The sequence below is a fragment of the Myotis yumanensis genome, unplaced genomic scaffold, assembly GCF_028538775.1.
Source record: "Myotis yumanensis isolate MYYU_CA2020_CCGP unplaced genomic scaffold, mMyoYum1.0.hap1 SCAF_2, whole genome shotgun sequence".
Lineage (NCBI taxonomy): Eukaryota > Metazoa > Chordata > Mammalia > Chiroptera > Vespertilionidae > Myotis > Myotis yumanensis.
In genome coordinates, this window is record NW_027223753.1 from 179,551,892 (window position 1) to 179,573,063 (window position 21,172).

General features: G+C 38.3%; 1 protein-coding gene across 1 annotated transcript in view; it reads right to left on the reverse strand.

Moving 5' to 3' along the window:
• Nucleotides 1-9,768, reverse strand: part of KCNMB2 (potassium calcium-activated channel subfamily M regulatory beta subunit 2) — a 224,585-nt gene extending 214,817 nt beyond the window's left edge. Inside the window, exon 1 of the mRNA XM_070403623.1 lies at nucleotides 9,594-9,768. The gene's annotated coding sequence lies outside the window, so the exon portion shown is untranslated. The remainder of the gene's footprint in view (nucleotides 1-9,593) is intronic.
• Nucleotides 9,769-21,172: the final 11,404 nt, after the last annotated feature.

Below are 21,172 nucleotides of genomic sequence, written 5' to 3' on the forward strand. Positions count from 1 at the left end.
TGACAGGCTTTTTAAAAAAGTCTCATTTATTAAGTTTTTATTAATTGCTTTACACTAGAATGCAAGCTCCACCAAGGGCAGGAAATCCTTTCTCTCTGTGTCTCTCTCTGTCTCCCTCTCTGTAAGAGCATGTCTGTATGCGCGCACGCACACACACACACAGAACTTGATAAACGTTGAGCGAGTACAGGTGCCATGCTTTTTTCTCTGCCTAGAAAGCTTCTCCTCTAATTCTTTCTGGCTTCACACTTGCTCCCCCCACTTTTATGCTTCTTCATTTAGCATCTCAGTCATATCTTCCTCAGAGGAACTTTCCCTTACACCCTTGACTACATTAATGTCTTCAATTAAATAATCGCTTAGCACTTATTACATCTCTAACTTTACATTTATTTGTGTGACTATTTGAATAATGTCTAGCTCATCCAGGATTGTCACCTCACAGTTGGTGGGGAGCAGCTCCCTTCTGCTTTGGCTCCACACCTCGTCCATAGATGTTGAATAAATATTTGATGAATAAATGAATGAATAATTGAATGCAGACCTGAAACAAGGACTGATCAATTAAAGGGTAGCAGGATAGAGAATAGATTTTTTTCAAAAATAATATGGACATCTGAGCACATTCATAGGTCTAGAGGAGGAACCTTCTTTTAAGAAACTAAACACCATCTGAAATCAAATTGCACATAAGGCAGATTTTCATATGGGCATATGAACTAGAGTACAATTTCTATTTTCTTTATACCATTTTTATTTTCAGTTTCAGTCCTACAGGCACTAAACCTACCTGTCAATGGAGAAATAGGCCTTGACAATTGAGATTAGTTATGATAGACATTCTCTAGGTAGTGTTCTCTGTACCCAGGCTATTGTTATCTTTTTATATGTCCAAAAAAATTCTCAAGTTTGGCAACATATTATCTAAGCCTTCCTTCTCCTTTAGATATAAACTTTATTTCTCTCTCAACTTTTCTTTTGATTCATCCCAACTGAGAACTGAGTCCTGTGCTGTTCTTTTTTTATGTTTTTCAAAAAAATAATTACCTTGAGTTGTCTACACAGAGAGCCCAAGTGACTGTTCCCAAGCACCACGAAGGGTCAAATAAAACCACTAGGAAGCGAAGTTACACCAGTCATTGATCATCTCCACTGACAGGAAGAAACCTAATCCAGCCTTTTATAATTTTGCCCCTGAAGTTAGGTATTATTTTCTTCTGGCTGTCAGGCTATTGCTTCCCCACCCCCTTAATTTCTTCATTTGTAATATACTAGGAAACAAAAAAAATTCAAAGACATTCAATGGCCCCAGATTTAATATAGAAATACAATCCCCTAAGGAAGAAAACTATACTTCAGCTTGATGGAGCTACATATTCTTCCCATGGTCAGAAATTTCCAGATGCATAGGCAAAACCAAACTCAAGACATTTAAGAATTATCTCACGGGCAAGATTTACCAACTGCTTCTCTCTCCTTCTCATTACGTGCCTTATGCAGTGGTACAGAATGATCCTCTGCATCTATGCAAAGCAAGAAAGAATCCAGATTTGCATTTAAATTGCTGTCTATTTTTTAACATTCTTAGCTTTTCACTTTGAAAGATACTTTACCCTTTGTGGATAAGAGTTATAGAGTCAGGCGCTTGACCTTTACCAGATTCTGAGTGAAAATTTTAGTAATAATAAAATAAAGAGACTTAAAAAGTCTGACAAAACCAAAATCATTATTTATAAAGTCCTGAACTATGTACAGTGGAATTCCCCAGACACTTGCAGTGTAGTAAGGGCTGTATTTTGACAAAGTTCCAAAATGAATCTTCCTTTGATAGAAGCCTACATGGATTGGTTTTATAAATTATTTCCAACCAAAGAAAGTCTGTGAGTAATATGATTCTATACGTAAACAGGCAAGATCAGATAACCCATTCCCTTCTTTCTTTCCTCTTCCCTAAGAACCCTATTTGCACCCAGTGCACAAAGGGGATTCAGTGAAATTAAGATTTGTGTGGTTTCTAGACCCCTTCATTGCCACACAGCCTTGTAAATAACAATAAGAAATTAAAAAATATGTTTTTATTGATTTCAGAGAGGAAGGGAGAGGGAGGGAGAAATAGAAGCATCAAAGATGAGAGAGAATCATTGATCAGCTGCCTCCTGCACGCCCCCTACTGGGGATCGAGCTTGCAACCCAGGCATATGCTTGATGGGGAATTGAACCCTGAGCTCCTGGTTCATAGGTCACCAATCAACCACTGGGCCACATCGGCTGGGCAACAATAAGAAATTTTCCTGACTTATCCAATATGTCTTTACCTTAGGGAACAGCGTGAAGAGAAGAGTGTATCAGCCAAAAAAAGTTATTTTTTAAAATTGTATATATTTAACACAGTTTGATTCACCTAAGATTTATAAAATCATAGTGTCTGCTCTCAAGAAGTTTGCAACCTAATTATCTGGGCTAAATTTTATACTTTAAAGTTTAGTGGTGTATTTTACTTGTCTGGCTATTTTTTTTTTTTTTTACAAATCAACTGGATTTGTTGAAAACGGAAAATGAGCTCCCATGTCCAGAATATTCTGGAGTCTTAATTCAGGAAAGCACCAAGACGACAAGGAGCCTGCATGTGGGATTCATCTGACATTTTCCCTATTTAGTACAAATGCTAGCAAATGTAAACCAAAGCCCTCCTGTCTAGCAATATAAGCATCATCTCTTTCTTTCCTAAGAAGTCAGCAGCCTTGACATTTTAACAGCTGATTTATCCCCCCTCCCCTCCCCCTGAGCTGGAATTCTCACCCGGGCTCATCTGTCACCCTAGCTTTGATGAGGAGGGGGCTTAGGCATTTGCTGTTGGAGGCTGTCAGACTTAAAGTTGGCTTTAAATGGAAGGCTCCACCATGCTATTTAGAATGATAAGGTAGCAGCTGTGGGCAGACGGTAAGAGGAAGGGATGGGGAAAGTGTCAAAAGAAGCATCTGATATGGGCCTGAGAACATACAGAGGAGAGGTGGATGAGGTGTTAGTAAGCACATGGCAGGTCCAGGGCTTTATTATTATAAGATAGTTCCATGTAGCACTATTTCTGAGGTGGATGATTTATTTATCCACTTGGTCATTTACCCTCCCTGGGTCAAACTGGACACTAAGATGTCTAGTATATATATATTCACTGATTCAACTCATTCAAGAAATACTTATCGAGCTTTAACTACTGCCAAGAACTCTGCTAGGCACTGACAATACTGTGACGGCTATGACTTAGTCCTTAACCTCCAGGCACTTACAATTCAATTGGGGAGGAGGGGAGCAGATTAGTAAACCAAAGATCAGCACAGTGTGCTAGGGGCCATGGTAGGACTATGCACAGAGTATTCTTGCAATAAAAAGGAGCAATATTTTGTGAAGATTTTAAAAAAAATCAAACCTTGAAAATCATGACATTTTTATGACAATGAAATACCCACACCTTTGGAGAGGGACACTACAGCAACAGAAGAATTAGGAAAGATCACCAAGAGCAAATATGTCATTAAAGACCAAGGCTAAGGTTACCCACACCCTTGTATTCCCAAATACTATGCACATATGTGAAAGTTGGACAGTGAATAATGGAAAGTATACTATCTACTACCCAAATGATAGAAAAATAATTGATTCATTTGAAATATGGTGTTAGAGGAGAGTGTTCCAGATACCTTGAACCGCCAGAAGATGAAAAGTGAGTCCTAGAGCAAATTATGTTAAACATTGATGGAGGCAAAACTGAAACTATCCTACTTCAGGCACATTATGAAAAGATAGAGTCCTATGGAAAAGACAATAATACTGGGAAATATAGAAAGTAGCAGGAAATGAGAAAGTCCAAATATGAAAAGGACTGACTCCATAAAGAAGCCATAGGCATGAGTCTGCAGGAGCTTCGCAGGGCTGTTGAGGACAGAACATTGTAGACATTACTCATTCATAGGGTTGTCAGGAGTTGGCCCATAACACACACACACACACACACACACACACACTACTGTTAGAACTAGTTTCACTTACAGAGGTGGATTTGAGATATGACAAAATATTAAAAGAAACACACAAATACAGCCATTAGTAACACAAACCAATCTTCAATAATTAGAAACGTGGGGAGTTGGTGGTGCAGGATGAAGTTCAGAAATGACTAAAGGAAAGTTTAGCCTATGTAGTAGATTGTATTTGAGACTTTTCTAATAGTTTGTCTGGAGATGATAATTTTTATCAAGCAATTAAATGAAAGTAAATATCTTGGCATTAAGAATTTCATAATGTTAAATCTAAATTTCCAATTTCATGCACACCTTGCACTGAAGTCATATCCTATGATGATGCATTCATCTAGTCGCTTTACCAGGAATTCAGCCTGTGCAGTCACAGGCAGAGTGAAGACAGGAAATGTTGAAACTAGACCCTGACAGGATTGAGGGAAGGCACTCAGTTAAAGTTCTTTTATTATGAATCCATAAAATGGGGTTACCTCAGAAAAGCAGACATTTTCTTGATTTTTTTCAGAATTGCCTCTTTCATTTTGGGCCTAATAAGAAACAACCAAATGCCATACATTTCAAGAAATTCTGTTTCTGTGGCTGGCTATATGCTCTAACACCTTGAACTCTAATGTGATTCATTGATGATTAAATCACTCTTAAATGTTACCTATTGAATGAACTAAGAGACTTGCAATACCAAGAAATCAGAACTAAATGAGATATTTAAACCAAATCTCTCAGTGTCGTAGTATATATAGCATTTAAAGTTTCATTCTAGATAATAATAGTTAAAGTGTTGATAGGTACTATGTATTATGCATTTAATTTGTGCCAAGCATGGTGCTAACAGCTATGCACAGATTACATTTAATACTCGAAAACCCATGAGCGATGTACTGTTACCATCTACAGAGGCTCAGCAAGGTTGAAAGAACCTGCAATGGGCAGGTCTTCAGGACTGTGAGGCTGGTGTTCGGATGCTACATTATATTGCACTTCTAGAGACTGAGGTTTCCTTAATAAGTAAATTAGCTGCCACTTAAGTTGTTTCACAGGAGCTAAGTCCACTTTTTCTTCAGGGAAGGAATCCATAAGGCTCCCACATTGTGTGTTCACTAAGGAAAGAAAATTCTTTTCTTCAAATCCGTCCTTTTAAAAAATTCCTCTAATCACTGGCAGCCTGTAGTCACTAAATACATTAAAGATGGTTAATCTGACATTCTATTTATCAGAAATCTTTATGACTGAAGGGAGAGTGAATTTCAATAGTTTACTAGTTCTTTGACCTTGAGCAATTTGATTAACTTTTCTACATCTTAGTTTTCTTATCTGTTCAATGGAAAGTGTTCTATCTACTACTCAGGCATGCTGTGAAGATCAAATGACAGTAGCAGTGAGAACACTATTATGTTTTAAGCATTTCCTCTGTGCCAGGTATTTATTCTAAAGGGGCACCGGCACACATAATCACTTTAATCTTCAACCCAAAGAGGGAGGTATTACTATTGCCAATTACCAGTGAGGAAACTGAGATACAACAGAATGATTTTAAAAACTTGACCATGGTCACATAGCTATGAAGTATAAAGGTGAGATTCAGACCAAGTCTCTTTGTTCCTAAAGACTGTAGGCATCTCAGATTCTATATCCAATTCATATCACACTACCTCCCTGGATTATAGAACATTCTAGAAATCCTTACTCTCAAAGAATTTGCATTCTAGCAGGAAGAGACAATAAAAGCCCAACCTATGCTGTATTGGGGATGATTTGATATGCTATGGAGAAAAAGGAAGCAGGGACTAGGAACAGGATTTGTGCAAGGGCGTATAATTTGAAATATGGTTTTCAGGGAATTCTTCTCTGATGAAGTGACATTTGGTAGGGCCATGAAGAAAGTGAGAAACTGAATCATGTGGTTATGTAGGGGAAGAATTTTCCAGGAAGCAGGCACAGCACAATCAAAGGCCCTGAGGTTTGAGAGTACGTGGCAGGTTTCAGGAAAAGCCAGGAAGCCAGCGTGGCTGTAGTGGAGTGCTAAAGGAAGAGGGTAGCAGAAGAACCAGGGAGGAACCTGGGCTGATCACACATGGCTTATGAGCCACTGTAAGGATCTGGCTTTTATATGTATTCAGATGGGAAGGTGTTGGAGACTTTTGAGCAGGAGATACTAAGATTTAATTTTAATTTTGAAATGACCACTGGTGTTGGATACAGACTAAAATGTGTGTATGAGAGCAGGGGGGAGGAGGCAGAAACAAAAGATCAATGGTGGAAATATATGCAATAATCTGATAATTGGTAGTAATTTGCTCAGAGTGGTAGCAGTGGCATGATAAGTAGTTGAATATATAAGTATGGAGGTAAGGGAAAAAGGGGAAAAGCCCAGGTGAGGGATTGGAATTTGTGAGCTGTTTGTATATGGATGGTTTCTATATCTTGAGATTAGATCAAACTCATTTAGGGAGTAAGTATAAATAAAGAAGAGATTTATAGTTGAGCCACAGATCACTCCAAAATTTAAATATTTAGGAGATAATGAGCAGCCAGAAAAGAAGATACGCTGTATCTATAAAAGAGAATTAGACACACACACACACACACACACACACACACACACACACACACTTTTCTAGTAAACCTGAATTAAGGTGTAGGAGTCAGTCTCTCAGAAAGGATGATGCTGAGTTTTTCACGATGTGCCAAAAACCCAAGGAGGAAGAGGCTTTGATAAGGCAATGGCACGCCTGCTCAGCCTTTCTTGGACCAACAGATGACCTGGGAATTTGCATTGAAGACTTAGTAGATAATCTGAAGTATGATAATGAGAAAGATGGCAACATGATTGGAATAGGAGATGTAAACTTTAATGATGTTAGTGTTTTTGTGACTATTAATATAATGTCTGCTTTAAAAATTTAGCAACCCTACAGATTAATAATGAGAATAAAACTGTGTGCTTTTTCATACACAGGTATATATTACAATTAGGATTATATTGTATATACATTGTTATAGTCAGCTTTTTATTTCCTCTAATAGCACAAATATTTTGGGAAGGTTCTTTTTTCATTATATTTTTATGGGAGAAAATAAATAGTCAAAGAGAGGATTGTGTTAATTTGAGGAATGTTGTGTCCGATATCTACTAATAAAGTAGAATGACGACTGCGTGTGTATTTGAGAGAAGCAGAGAACAAGGACAACTCTGGACTTGCTGACTTGTGTCTTGGTGACTAAATGATGACTGTGCTACCCTTAGGGACTGAGAAAACAAGATAGACTAGAGCTTTGCTTATTTTTTATGTCAGGGTGGAATCCAGAGTTGCTTTATGTGTTACTGGAGAATTGCTGGTTTTTCATTACTAGATGTGGCAAAGACTGAAAGGGAAGGCTATCTGGAAATGCTCTGATTGACAAGGTAAATAGGAAATGAAGTTAATTAGTAACACCAAGTAAGTCATTTTGACTAAATTGCTTGGCTTGGTTTTCCCCACTGCCTAGAAACAACAAAACAACAACAACAACAACAACAACAACAACAAATGGCCGTATCTCTTCTATATATTTCATGTTGTAGGGGTCCAGTCTAGACAAATACACCATCAAGATTTACCATAAGAACTTTTCCCATAAATCCGTAAAAATTGTGAAAAGTCATTTTAGTTTAGCAGGAAAGTGTTATGAGCATGATCACAGCAAAAGAATTCTGTTGACAACTTTTATGGCATAAATTGCTTCTATAATCAATGCATGATGTGATTAGAGTCAGAAGATATTGGTAAGACCAGAGCCAGTGAAAGGCCCTTTCAAATAAATGAAATTAATGAAAACAATAGAAATAACATTCAGTTGTAAACTTCTGGCAGCTGTAAGTAAAATGTGTGTGTTTCCGTTTGTGTATTGCAAACTCTCTGTATATGGGTTCTTGACGGGTGAGCACAATTGGCTAGAGAATGGAACTTTACAAGGTCAAGGTCGCACATTCCACTGGCCACACAGAAGCAGAAAACTATGTCATAGCCATCAATTGCATCAGAAATTCTATACAGTTATTTCACGTGCTCTTGGTCACAGAAAGATTAGCAAAGAGAGTTTCAGTAATTTTCATCACACTATTAGGAAAATAGACACACAACTTTAAGCACACTACAGGACAATGATTTCAACTTTGTATGTGAGTGGAGGTATTTACACAGAAACTGGCAAATGGACAGACTTAACTGCATCAGAGAAAAAGCCCACCACTCTTTAATTTCAGTATTTAGCCGAAGCAAACATACTATAATTATATTTCACTTTTATTTCTAGTCAGTACTGCATGACTATAGAACTTTTGGAAGCATATTATATTATTTTTTAAATACACAATTACTCTGTGTATCCTTGCCATTTGCTATAACTAAATCAATGCATCAGAACATAGTGTCTTTCAAAATCTCAAGCCACATCTTTACATAGAGGAGTTTGTGAAGTCTATCAGGGAAGCGACACGGTGGGACTGAGAAATCCACTCACTATGTTTCTGCCACTTCACATTGAGGGTCACGTGCAATGACAAACACTGACACTCGCACCCTGGATCAAGTTGAGGAAACATTCGTTTTTGATCATTGCATTTTTGGCTTTAAAAAATCTCAGCAGATGATTTCTTGACATTTCCTTTCCCCACTGAGCTACACCAACCCCATAATAAAGTACAAAGCAGCACAAGTTCCTCTGCAAATCTGCTCCTGATCCACCCGACTCGGGAACCCACCTGCCCCTCGCATCTTGCAAGGAGAATTGTGCTTTTACGCTGTGCATGAAAAAAAGGAGAAAAGGCAAGAATAAGCCGTCTAGTTCATAATCTCTAACGAAGCACCATTTTCATGTGCAGCCCTGGCAATTGTTGAAAAGCAAAAGCAGGAATAGAGAGAAAGCTCCCCCCTCCACCCCCCCGCCCCATTAGCCTAAAACTCTTTCTCTGCTTTAGCAACACCATGAACACAAACAGTGTGGATCAGGCTGTCAACATGCAAAATGGACGAAGGTACCCACTTTTCTTTCATAATAGATTCAATCCGGAGTAGTTCTTTATGAGGGAAATCCTTTGTAATCTTCCCATTTCCCCTTATAAAAATCAGAAGCTGCCTATCCCAGCACCTGGACCAGGGGAATAAAATATTTATCTAACAGGTTTCAAGTCCTCAGGACAGCTTCCTCTTTATTTCTCTTGGACCGTTTGCCTCCCACCCACCCAAGTCAGCACATAACCCTACCAACGGACCAGCTAGCACCACAGATAAGCAAACTGCTTTCTCCGTGACCTCTAAGCATTCCGCTCCAAGGGAGAAGCAACGTGGAAGGCACTCTGAGCAGGCTCCCAGACTGGAGCCAGTTTGTCCGCGAGGCATTTCTGCCAGAAAACGGAATACTATCCGCTGTGTTTTGCTCTAAGCAGAGCCGTCTCCCACTCCCCTCTCTCCCCTTCCTGCTTCTCACCCCGCACCTGGCTGCAATTCACGACCCACTGGGCACTCCGCAAAGGAAAAGCACAGCAACAGATCCCTTTGTTTTACATGCAAATCTTACCTCCAGTAGTTGTCACATCTTCCTCAAAAGCCACGCTTAATTTTTAATGACAGCGATCCGGTGCAGTCCTCTGAAGAGCCACGGGTAATCATCATTACCTCTCCTGCCTAAAGCCTTTCTGGACCATTAATGTCACAACCCTTGCTAACTCATAGCTTTAGCACTCCCGGCTCAAAATGTCTGAAAGAGTTTGGAAGGACAATAGGAGTGACAGGCACGCTAGACAGCCATGCTTGAAATTAGTTGTCTGAAGCTCCGTTAAAGCTGCTTTCTACTGTTTTGAAAGCGTGCAGGAGGTAGGACTATTAGCCTATGGTAGGCATGCTGTTTCTGTTTTTATTAAATACGGTAATAGGCTGTCTGTTAGCAATGCTGTGATAGGTCTACCATCACTTCCCCATTGCTTTCGAATTCTCATATTAAAAAGGGAGAGAGGGCTCAGACGTCCTGTCCTGTCCTTCGGCACAGACAGATGCCACCCTGCCGACTGGATCAGGTTTCCCCATCCTCTTTTACTACAGGAAAGAGCATTCCTTTTGAAAAGCGGTGTTTTTACACGCAGAGTGAAGTTGGAAATAAACACTCTAGGGTTCCCCAAACAATTCTCTCACTCGCAGCAAGGGACTCCTGCTCTGCCCAGTAACAGACATAAGCATCCTCTAGAGTCAGGTAAGGGAATCAATCCCAATGGGAAATGTTCTCATCATGACTGAGGAAGGATTCATTTTAGATAAAACTTCCAATGATATCAAATGGACAGAATGGATCCACGAGCACATTTATTATTATAGGCTGACTGACAAAGCGTGTGTTCCTGTTAGAAGCAATCATGCGCTATGCACTATGTCTAAATGGAAAGAATGAATGGTGGGTGGAAGGGAAGGGCTGGGGATGTGTACACTACCTTGATCCCCTTTGGACAGTCATGACCATGGAAGGTCCAAGAGGGATGTCTTACCATCGGTGATAGATGAGGAGGGTATTACTTACTTGCCTTGAAATGCTACTCTGAAAAGTTCTGAGTACTTTCCAAATAGAGACACAGAGAAAAGGCCTTGATAGCGCACATTAACAGAGAGAATGTGCTATGCTCCAACTACCCAAATTCAGTCCTTTTCTTCTGCTGGCTTTTCTCTCATCCTGCTGACCCAGGAAATTAAGTGATTCCCCTCAGGGGAGGGGCTCAGGGAGAGTAGCAGGTGGAATAAGAAGGGAAATGGCCTAAATAATTGAAAATGAGGTATGATTAGCAAACAAACAAAGCAAAAACTACTGCAAAACAAAATCTCAAGGGGAATGCTTATAAATCACCACTAGTTAATTACTGGTAGTTTTGTTATCTAGAAATACTATTATGATCACAACATCCTTTATTTTATTATGTGCGAGAACTGAATATTTGACTTATCAGCTGTCTGATCAAGGAAAGATATTTTGTTTTTCTCTAAACTCCTGGTTTGGGTTTTAATATTCCATGATTGTTTCTGAATTTCAGTTGTTAGTTTACTGCTCACAATTTCTTCTCAGAAATAAGGTGTGATTTAATGGAAAAATCTCCTTGTTCTGCAAACTGTAAACATGTTTCATTCTGTTTGGGTATCTTTATAGTGGTTCACCTGGGGCAAAATATAAACCAGAAAATACTGTAATTTGAATTTTAAAAAAAAATCCTGTTCCCATTATGTTGGTGGGACAAAAAAGAAGAAAAATTTTTCAAATTTTCAGTTCTTCAAGTAGAAAAAATAATAATATTTTGTGTTGTGTCCAAAACCTTTCACTAGCCCCATGATCCTGCAAGATAAACTATTTCGTATCCAAATGATTAGATGTTCACAGTTGTAAGGAGTCTGGAGAATACAAAATGACTGTCTTTAGTCCCTCAGTTTCACAGTTTGTTATTGGAGTAAGTGATACCACTGAAGTGAGAGCACACAAATTCTAGGATGAAATTGTTGGCAGGTCATTCTTCAGGATTTTATGAAAATCCTATGTGTGTGTGTTTGTTTATAGGCAAGCATACCATCCACAAATTTATAATTGGAGAAGGATTATTTCAGGGAAAAAGAATTTCTATGATATTCTCTTTATAAACTGTTGGGATAATAATATAAATTATATATCCCAATTTTTTTCCCAAATGTAAAAAGTGTATAAATGACAACCCAACAACCTAAACACCATGAATAGCACCATATATGATATATGATTTGAGAGAGAGAGAGAGAGAGAGAGAGAGAGAGAGAGAAAGAGAGAGAGAGACTCCCCAATTGGATACTTCCCTCCAATCCTACATGTGATTAATTCAGAAAACAGATACTGATGACACAAGAGATAAGGGAAAGAATTTATTTCTGGGAGGAAGTAAGAGGGACTTCGGCAAGGACAGCCAGTGATGCTGAGGGGGCTCTGTCCTTGGAGAAGCAAAGTCACTTGATCTCTCTGAGGATGAAGGAGTTTACTGAAAAAGGCAGTTGTGGTGGAAGATGGTTTATTGAGGTAATGGGGGAGGAGCGGGAGTTGAGGGAGGGAAGCTGAGGGAGCGAAAGAAGAAGAAAAGATCTATGAGGAAGGAAGCAAATAATTTATTGAGGTAGCATCCTGTTCGGAGAAGGCTTTGAAATAAGGAGGTCTGATTTTGCAACTAGTTTCCATTAGCCTATGTAAGCCTCTCATAAAATGGGATGATAATAATGTATGTTGTAAGACTGCAGTGATAATGAGACAAGGTACATGGGAAGGTAGGAGTAAAGCTCTTTGTAAACAGAAATACCAAAATAAATGCTAGTTGTTACTGAGCAGGAAGTAAGAGGGAGAGGAGTGATTAAAGGGGAGGTAAAGGGTACAATAGAGAAAAAGTGGAGAAAAGAAAGAGTAGAAAGAAAAGGAGGCAGAACCAGGAAAGAGAGGGAGTAGAAGAGAGAAGCATTTCTTCTGTTAATCATCTAAAATACAGCCTCTTGTTTTTGTTTTGCTTTCTGGATCATCTCCCAGTAACTATTGCTTTCATTCCCCCCTTATCATAAAGTTTCAGATAATAAAGTATCTTTGGAGCTCACCCCTTCTTCTTCAACAAGAGAAACCTATGCCGAATCTGTTAAAAAATGTGCTCTACCATTTCAAAAACAGCTGATGTGAAGATTGAATTTAGTCATTCTTAGCATTGTGTTTTTGGATGGTTCCCTGGAGAATGAAGTTTGGGGCAGCAGAAGGCAGGAGCTGAAGTAATATTTCAGAGCTATATTACTAGACACATTCAGCAAGAGTGTTCTGTGCATCTGCAACTTGATAACATTTTCAACATCTGCTCTCTGAATGCACATTAAAACAATCACAACAAAACCCCCCCCCCCACAAAAAAAAACCACAAAAAAAACTTGTTCTGGAAAATATTTCTGTATGTTAACAAATGTTGGGTTGAGAATCGGCCAAAATGACGTGAACACATGCAGAGAATTTTCAGTTTTCATGGACAGCCCGCAAGTTAAGTGATTTAATGAATGGAACGATGAATGCATAATTTCATTATGAGTCATCACTATTAAAATGAAAATTTGATAGATACATAACCAGGAAGTGTAGCTATCTGTTACAGATACAAGTGCTAATTATATTTTGGAATATATAATTTATACTCTGAATAATACAGAGAGCAACCGTTTTTGTTCTGTAGTGATTATTTACCTAGGAAAAACAAGAAAGTTAGGAAAGAAACTGCTTTCTTCCTGTTATATTCTTGTGAAGGCTGAAGCCAACTCACGCTAAAGTCCTAGTTTAATTCATAAAAGAGGCACCCTCTAGGATACATGGGAAGTCTTCACCCAAAAAAATAATTAAAAGAAACCAATGGAAGAAAGTCTGACATTTAAAACCCCATGTCTGTTTTCCAAGTCAGAATGATGTGCCTTTCATTTGTCTACGTCGCTTTTCATAAAAATTTTCCTTTTGACTAAAGATTTTCAAAAAGTTTACTAATGAAATGACCATTTCTAAAACTTTACACACATCATATTTGATCTTCAGAACAAAGGTATTGAGCAGCAAGGCAAATATTAATAGTTTCACTTCCATCTGGAGACACTGAGGATGAGAGAGGTTAAATGATTTATCCAAGATCGCACAGCCTATAAGTATGTCTTCTAACTCATGATCAGTGTTATTTTTACTTCATGAAACTTTATGCCTGGCTCCCAGTACTTCTAGAAATATCCAGAAATATAAGCACCAGAAGAATTTTTTTAAATGGTAAAGAAGAGTATAAATTGGAGCTTAGTGACATATTTTTTTCTTTCCATCTGGCAAATATTCATGCCTGGTTGCTGACCTTTTGTTTTACAGTTCTTTATGTTTTCAAGGTAGAGTTGGTAAACATTTTTAAAAGAGAAATTATAGATTTTCACAATTCTTCTAACTGCAGAATCAACACTGACTATAATTCTGTACTAATGGTGGCAGCTGAAAGGACTCTCTGATATATGGGCTATAAGCACAAACTCATCCAGTGAGGCTGTGATTTGAATCATCTTCTTGGATTTTTTTATTGCATTTCTGTCTGTTTTCATAAAAATTAGGAGAGAAATTCCTGCAGGAAACCCCTCCTTCTGTCAGCAGTTAGTCCCATTTATAGGTTTCTGTGAATTACCGTTCTGTATGCATGGGGTCTAAATGGGAGAAGGAGGTAGATGATAACATAATATACACGTTAATTAATTTATGTGAATTTCCAGACTAGTAGAATTATCCTCCCTAATGTGCCCCCTCCCACCACCAAACCGATTGAGATGCCGAGCCCTCGCCTGGATGCCCATGGAAAGCAGACACAAGCTAGTTGAACCAACTTTCTGAAGCCATCATTCTGCGGCTGAGCTATTGCATTTGGCAGACAGCTTATTGAGCTATTTTGATTCTTCTGAAGCCTGTCAGTGTACTGGACATAAGTCAGTTTTAAAATAAAACATAAAATAGAATATTGGCAGTTGTTTGAATTTTATTTTATTTTAATTATCCTACTTCCTGGGGACTAGCTGTGATCCTCCTGTGTACCGGAAGCATGTGCTCTAGCAATGTGACACTCTGAGCATGTCTATGTGCAATCGATGAGAAGACGACTGCTGGTGAATTTTATAATTAACATTATGACTTGTTGTGCTGCAGTAATATGTACCCTGTATACTACGTAGCATTATATATGATACCTGCTTCTTTCAATAGAAGTTAATTAAAACACATCTGTCTTAAAAGCAAAACAAAATATCCCTGGTATGCAGAAGGCTCCAAGGTTGGGTACAAATAACAAGGATTTACATGTATGTTGGTGTTTACATTCATGTGTATATATATATATATATATATATTAATGACTCACTTTATGTTGCTAGATTCTTAGGGTGGGAGACAAGCAAAATGATTTCAGTAAGTGTGTGGACATTTATTGTAAAAGCTCCTTCTTTACAAAATTGTAGCCAAATCCTAAGAAATCTATTATGCCTTTGTTAGTTGGATAATTTCTGTTTATTCAATGCTAGACATCTAAGAAAGTCTTAATAAATATTTCTACATTTCACAATTTACTTAGAAAAAGAATCAGCAAAATGGATGCCAACAAACAGATTGGCATACTGAAATGAATTTCTAAAGGTACTTTTTATCAAGGGTGTAGGTTAGATGTGATGGTAGCTTCACGGCATGCCCTCTTTCCCTCCTTAAAAACAAAGCCCTGTTTAATTCTCCTTATAAAAGTGGCACAGGCTCATGATTGAAAAATTAGAGTATACAGAAAATATAAACAAATGTCTCCTGTGACCCCACAATCCACATATACTTTCTATTATTAATGTAAAAAAATTAGGATTATATTGCGTATGTAGTTTTATCTATTTTCTCATTAACATGTCATTTTGAAATCTTCACTTTTTATTAATGGCTGCATATGGATCTCCTCAAATTTATTTTTTAAAACCCCAATGTTGAACACATGGGTTATTTTTCTTTTTCATTAGAATAATGCTGTGCTGAAGGTCTTTTAAATAAGTCTTTGTCTATATATCTGATTACATGTGTTTAGAGTAGATGTTCACATCTGCATCATTACTGAAATACCTGGACACTCTCAAGGCTCTTGGTTTGGATTGCTAAGTTGCTCCCTTGAAGGCTGTGCCACTTTCATCATTCTACCAGGGGAGTACGACCTTGCCCGGCAGGGCAGTCATTGTGGTGGGAAGAGAATGCTTTGTTCCTCTCTTCCACACGCAGACATGCATTATTTTACATTCTCTTTGCTTTGGGAACTGAAGTGGAAGTTAGGTGTCATATGACAAGAGGGAAAGAAAGGAGGCAAAGGAAGAAAGTTACTAAGGTTAGAATTTTTATGTCTGTTTCCTGAAATGAAAATTCTCATGGCAGGGAGAGGGAAAGTGAAGAACTACTAAGTAGTCTGAGGCTGCCGCTTATGTTATTCCTTCGGCTCAGAACAGAATCCCTAACCAACTGTGTCCTTTGAAACCTGGAGTATTCTTACTCCCGGGGAATTCTGTTGTATGGCAGAGAGACACCAATCTACAAAGTAAATCTGTTCTGTACTTCTGTAAAATCAATTTGTTTAAAATTTTTGAGAGCGAGAGTTTTGAATTTTTGTGTCCTGTAAAGCTTTTAGCACAAGCATAATTCAGTAGAATGCTTTTTCAACATCATTAAACCTGGAATACTTCAGATAAGCTCAGCAAACAGAATATATTTATAAACTGAAGTCATTGGAACGTTCTGTCTTTTGGGAACTCTTTTGGCATTTTCAAAATGAAAGAGACCATGTCTTCACTGAGAACCAGCAATGCTCATACAGAAAGGTGGGAGCAAATGATTTCTTGGCAAGTTAGGACACACTTATGTTGCTTGTTATAAGAAAAAGGAGTTTGTTACTTTTCTAAGATTCAGTAATTTTTGCTTGTCATGCACACAAAAATTTTCCCCACATGAATCAAATCAGTATCCTGCCAAAATTTATACTCACTCAATCAAATGTTAATTTACCCAAGCATGCATGTTTTATTTTTAATTCCTGCCAGACAATTAACTCAAATTGCATGTGTGTGATTTTAATGCCATTCTTTTTTCTCTTTATTGATTAAGGTATTGCCCCCCCCCCCCCCCCCCCCGTGGCCTCACCTTACTGGTGTCTGTGTCCATTGATTAGGCTTTTATGCATGCATACAAATCCTTTAGTTGATCTCTTCCCCTTTCCCCCACCCTCCCCTACCTTCCCTCTGAGGTTTGATGGTCTGATGGATGCTTCTCTGTCTCTGGATCTGTTTTTGTTCATCAGTTTATGTTGTTCGTTATATTCCACAAATGAGGGAGATCATATGATATTTATCTTTCTCTGACTGGCTTATTTCACTTAGCATAATGCTCTCCAGTTCCATCCATGTTGTTGCAAATGGTAAGAATTCCTTCTCTCTCTTTTTTTTTTTAACCACAGTGTAGTATTCCATTGAGTAGATGTACCACAGTTTTTTAATCCACTCATCTGCTGATGGTCACTTAGACCGTTTCCAAATCTTAGCTATGGTGAATTGTGCTGCTATGAACATAGGGGTGCATATATCCTTTCTGATTGGTGTTTCTAGTTTCTTGGGATATAGTCCTAGAAGTGGGATCACTGGGTCAAATAGGAGTTCCATTTTTAGTTTTTTGAGGAAATTCCATACTGTCTTCCACAGTGGCTGCACCAGTCTGCATTCCCACCAGCAGTAAAGGAGGGTTCCTTTTCCCCCACATCCTCGTCAGCACTTGTCGTTTTTTGATTTGTTGATGATAGCCATTCTGACAGGTGTGAGATGGTACCACATTGTCATTTTGATTTGCATCTCTCAGATGATTAGTGACTTGGACCATGTTTTTATATGTCTCTTGGCCTTCCTTATGTCCTCTTTCAAAAAGTATCTATTTAGATCCATTGCCCATTTTTTGATTGGATTGTTTATCTTCCTTTTGTTAAGTTGTATGAGTTCCTTGTAAATGTTGGAGATTAAACCCTTATTGGAGATAACATTGGCAAATATGTCTCCCATGCAGTGGGCTTTCTTGTTGTTTTGTTTATGGTTTCTTTTGCTGTACAGAAGCTTTTTATTTGATGTAGTCTCATTTGTTTATTTTCTTTTTAGTTTCCATTGCCCTAGGAGCTGTATCAGTGAAGATATTGCTTTGGCATATGTGTGAGATTTTGCTGCCTGTGGATTACTCTAATATTTTTAAGGTTTCCTGTCTTGTGTTTTAGTCCTTTATCCATTTTGATTTTACTTTTGTGTATGTTGTAAGTTGATGGTCTAGTTTCAGTTTTTTTGCATGTATCTGTCCAATTTTCCCAACACCATTTGTTGAAGAGACTGGCTTGACTCCATTTAATGCCATTCTTAATTTATCTTTTTCAAGTATACTAATTCTAAAGTTATGTGTTCAACTGGGATCACTGACTGGCAGTTTAAAATAGTATGCTTTTTAAAAGTAAGGTTAGTGTATCAGAAAATATTCAAGATAATGAAGGAAATGCAGAATAACCTGAAATCATTGAGACATGTGTCAGAGATAACATTCCTAAAGCTTGCCACAAAATTCTTGATAGCAACAGGTTAATAGCATGACCTAATTTCATCTAGTAAATATGTAATGAGAAGCAGCAGTCAATCAAAAAAGTCTAGAATGTACTCAAGTATTTATTTAAAATACAGATCTATTATTATGGAGATAGAAAATGACCTTTTTCTTGTGCAAGAAAACAGTAGATAAGTATTTCATGAAGCCATTACTTCTGCAGGGAAACTTAAAAACCAATCATATTATTTTTTAAGAAAAAAGTCCCTAAAATTTTGCCAACTGAAAAGAAAAAGTCTTGTGTAGATTTACTATAATACATCTACAATAATAAAAGCATAATATGCTAATTAGACTGGACAGCCGAATGACCTTCTGGATGTCATTCTGGACATCCTTCCGGATGAAACCACAGTAGTGGGGGCTGAGGCAGAGGTGATTGGGGGTGATCAAGCAGACAGATGAGCAGTTAGGGCCATCAAACAGACAGGCAGAGTGGTTAGGGGCAATGAGGCAGGCAGCAGGTGAACGGTTAGGAGCCAGCTGTCCTGGATTGTGAGAGGTTTAACTGGCAGTGGGACTTCCCCCGAGGGGTCCCAGATTGCAAGAGGGTGCAGGCCAGGCTGAGAGACGCTTCCCTCCCCCCCCACCCCCGTGCACAGATTTCATGCACTAGGCCTCTAGTTGCATTATAAAAATCAAACAATCCATTCACAACAGCTTGACATTATTTTTAATTTCAAAATGTTTTCTTTTCCATTTCCTTTGGAGGATAAAACTCATGGAATAGAAGGTAATTTGGTGAAATCTTAACTATGGATAGAGCCAGATGGTGACTTTGTGAAAATAAAAACCAAAAAACTATCCTTTTATTAGGAAATTTATGAACCATGGGCTAGAAAAGTGTTCCAATAAGTAGAAAAACTATGGTGTTAACAAAATGTATGGTAGCCCCAGAATTGTAGAGTAGGAAACCTACTGACTACATGTGGTGGCCTTGCATGTCTCAACTAAGAAGAGGTAGCATAGGCAAAATTATGCTGCCAAATTTGTGTTTTAAAAAGATTGAAAGTAACCCTACTCTTTACCTTATATTTTATGATAACTTCAATGTTAGTAATTATTCATTTTTACTCGATACTTTATTTTTATTGATAGTGTCTGTGATTCTATTAATTTGCAAATTACTCAGTGGTAAAATAAATATCAAAGAAATACTGTGCCCTAACCGGTTTGGCTAGGTGGATAGAGTGTTGGCCTGCGGACTGAAAGGTCCCAGGTTCGATTCTGGTCAAGGGCATGTACCTTGGTTGCGGGCACATCCCCAGTGGGAGGTGTGCAGGAGGCAGCTGATCGATGTTTCTCTCCCATCGATGTTTCTAACTCTCTATCCCTCTCCCTTCCTCTCTGTAAAATCAATAAAATGTATTTTTTTTAAAAAAGAGATACTGGTATTTAGTGATGTATTTAACAAAAACAAGAGCAAGTACAAGACTGTCTTGACAAAGAGGAAAATTTAAGACCACAGTAAGCTGAATGTAGTACACTTGTGCTTCATTCCTTTCTCCAATCAATGATGGCCCTGGGTGGGTGTGGCCTTAAACTCTTTTGGATATTCCAAGGAGAAAAACCTATGGAATAGTTAAATGCTGAGAAACTGACTCCTGGAAGTCATGGGGGGAGGACAAGAAAAGAGCATATCATGAAAGGCTTGACCCATGGGATTTATGAATTCCTTGGAAAGGTCTTTACTGGAATGTTTCTTTTTTTTTCATAGAATATAAGAAAAGAAACAGCAAAATTTGTGTATTGACACCTCTCTGGCCCTGAGCCTGGGAGAATTTAAAGATATCTGAAAGCAAAGGGACGTCCTTCAGGTGTCCAAGGAGGGGGCTGGCAATCTGTATACTTGTACCCCAAAGGCTCATGGGAGTAGAGACCACCTCCCATGAGTGCTGCTACTTGGATTTTCCAAGGATCACATGTACACCCAAATCAGCCAAAAACAACAAAAACATCACAAGTCCCTAAGAAAATACTGGTATACCAGTTAGAGAAAAAGACAATTCCAAACAAACTGAATAACAACCAGCAAAATAGGATTTCCAAAGTAGACAAATATTTATATTTGAGAGATGAGAGAGAGAGAGAGAGAGAGAGAGAGAGAGAGAGAGAACACCAAACACATGATTTTCCAACTATTTTATGGGATATTGAAGAGTTGCAGAGGTGTGGCTCATCATTGTTAAGATGGAAGATGAAGTAAAATATATGTTTTGAGCCCTAACTGGTTTGGCTCAGTGAATAGAGTGTTGGCCTGCGGACTGAAGGGTCCCAGGTTTGATTCTGGTCAAAGGCATGTACCTTGGTTGCGGGCACATCCCCAGCAGGGGGTGTAGGCAGCTGATCCATGTTTCTACCTCTCTATCATTCTCCCTTCCTCTCTGAAAAAAAAAAATGTTCTGAGGCACAGAGGAAAAACATAAAGAGGGAGGAAAAAATAACAGACTTGGGACTAAATCCAGAAAATCAAATAGGTGTTACAGAGGCAGAAGAAAAAGTTGAAAAAAGAGGCAATCATTTTTTTTTAAGTATCAAGTAATCATTTCCCCCAAGCAGAAGAAAAATGTGGCACCTATTGCAGGCAGGACTTAACAGCATTTTTTCATCATTATTTTAACATAGTACTACCCCAATTGATCTTGTTTGAGGTGTGAATGATTATTGAGAGAACCAAACAACTAGTGGAGGCAGAAGAGAAAACACAGTAAGCGATGACACTTGATACACACATTTGCACTCATACAGACATACACAAACAGTTGGATAGGTAGGGTCTGACTGGCAATATGTTGTCAGATGGTTCTGTAAGGACACCTGAAGCAGAATAGTCATAAGTAAGAGCATTCCAAAGGACTCCTTCCTGGGAACATGAGCAGAGAGCCAAACATTTTAAGTATAATATCGTAGCGGGCAGGAGTGAGAACAAATAGACG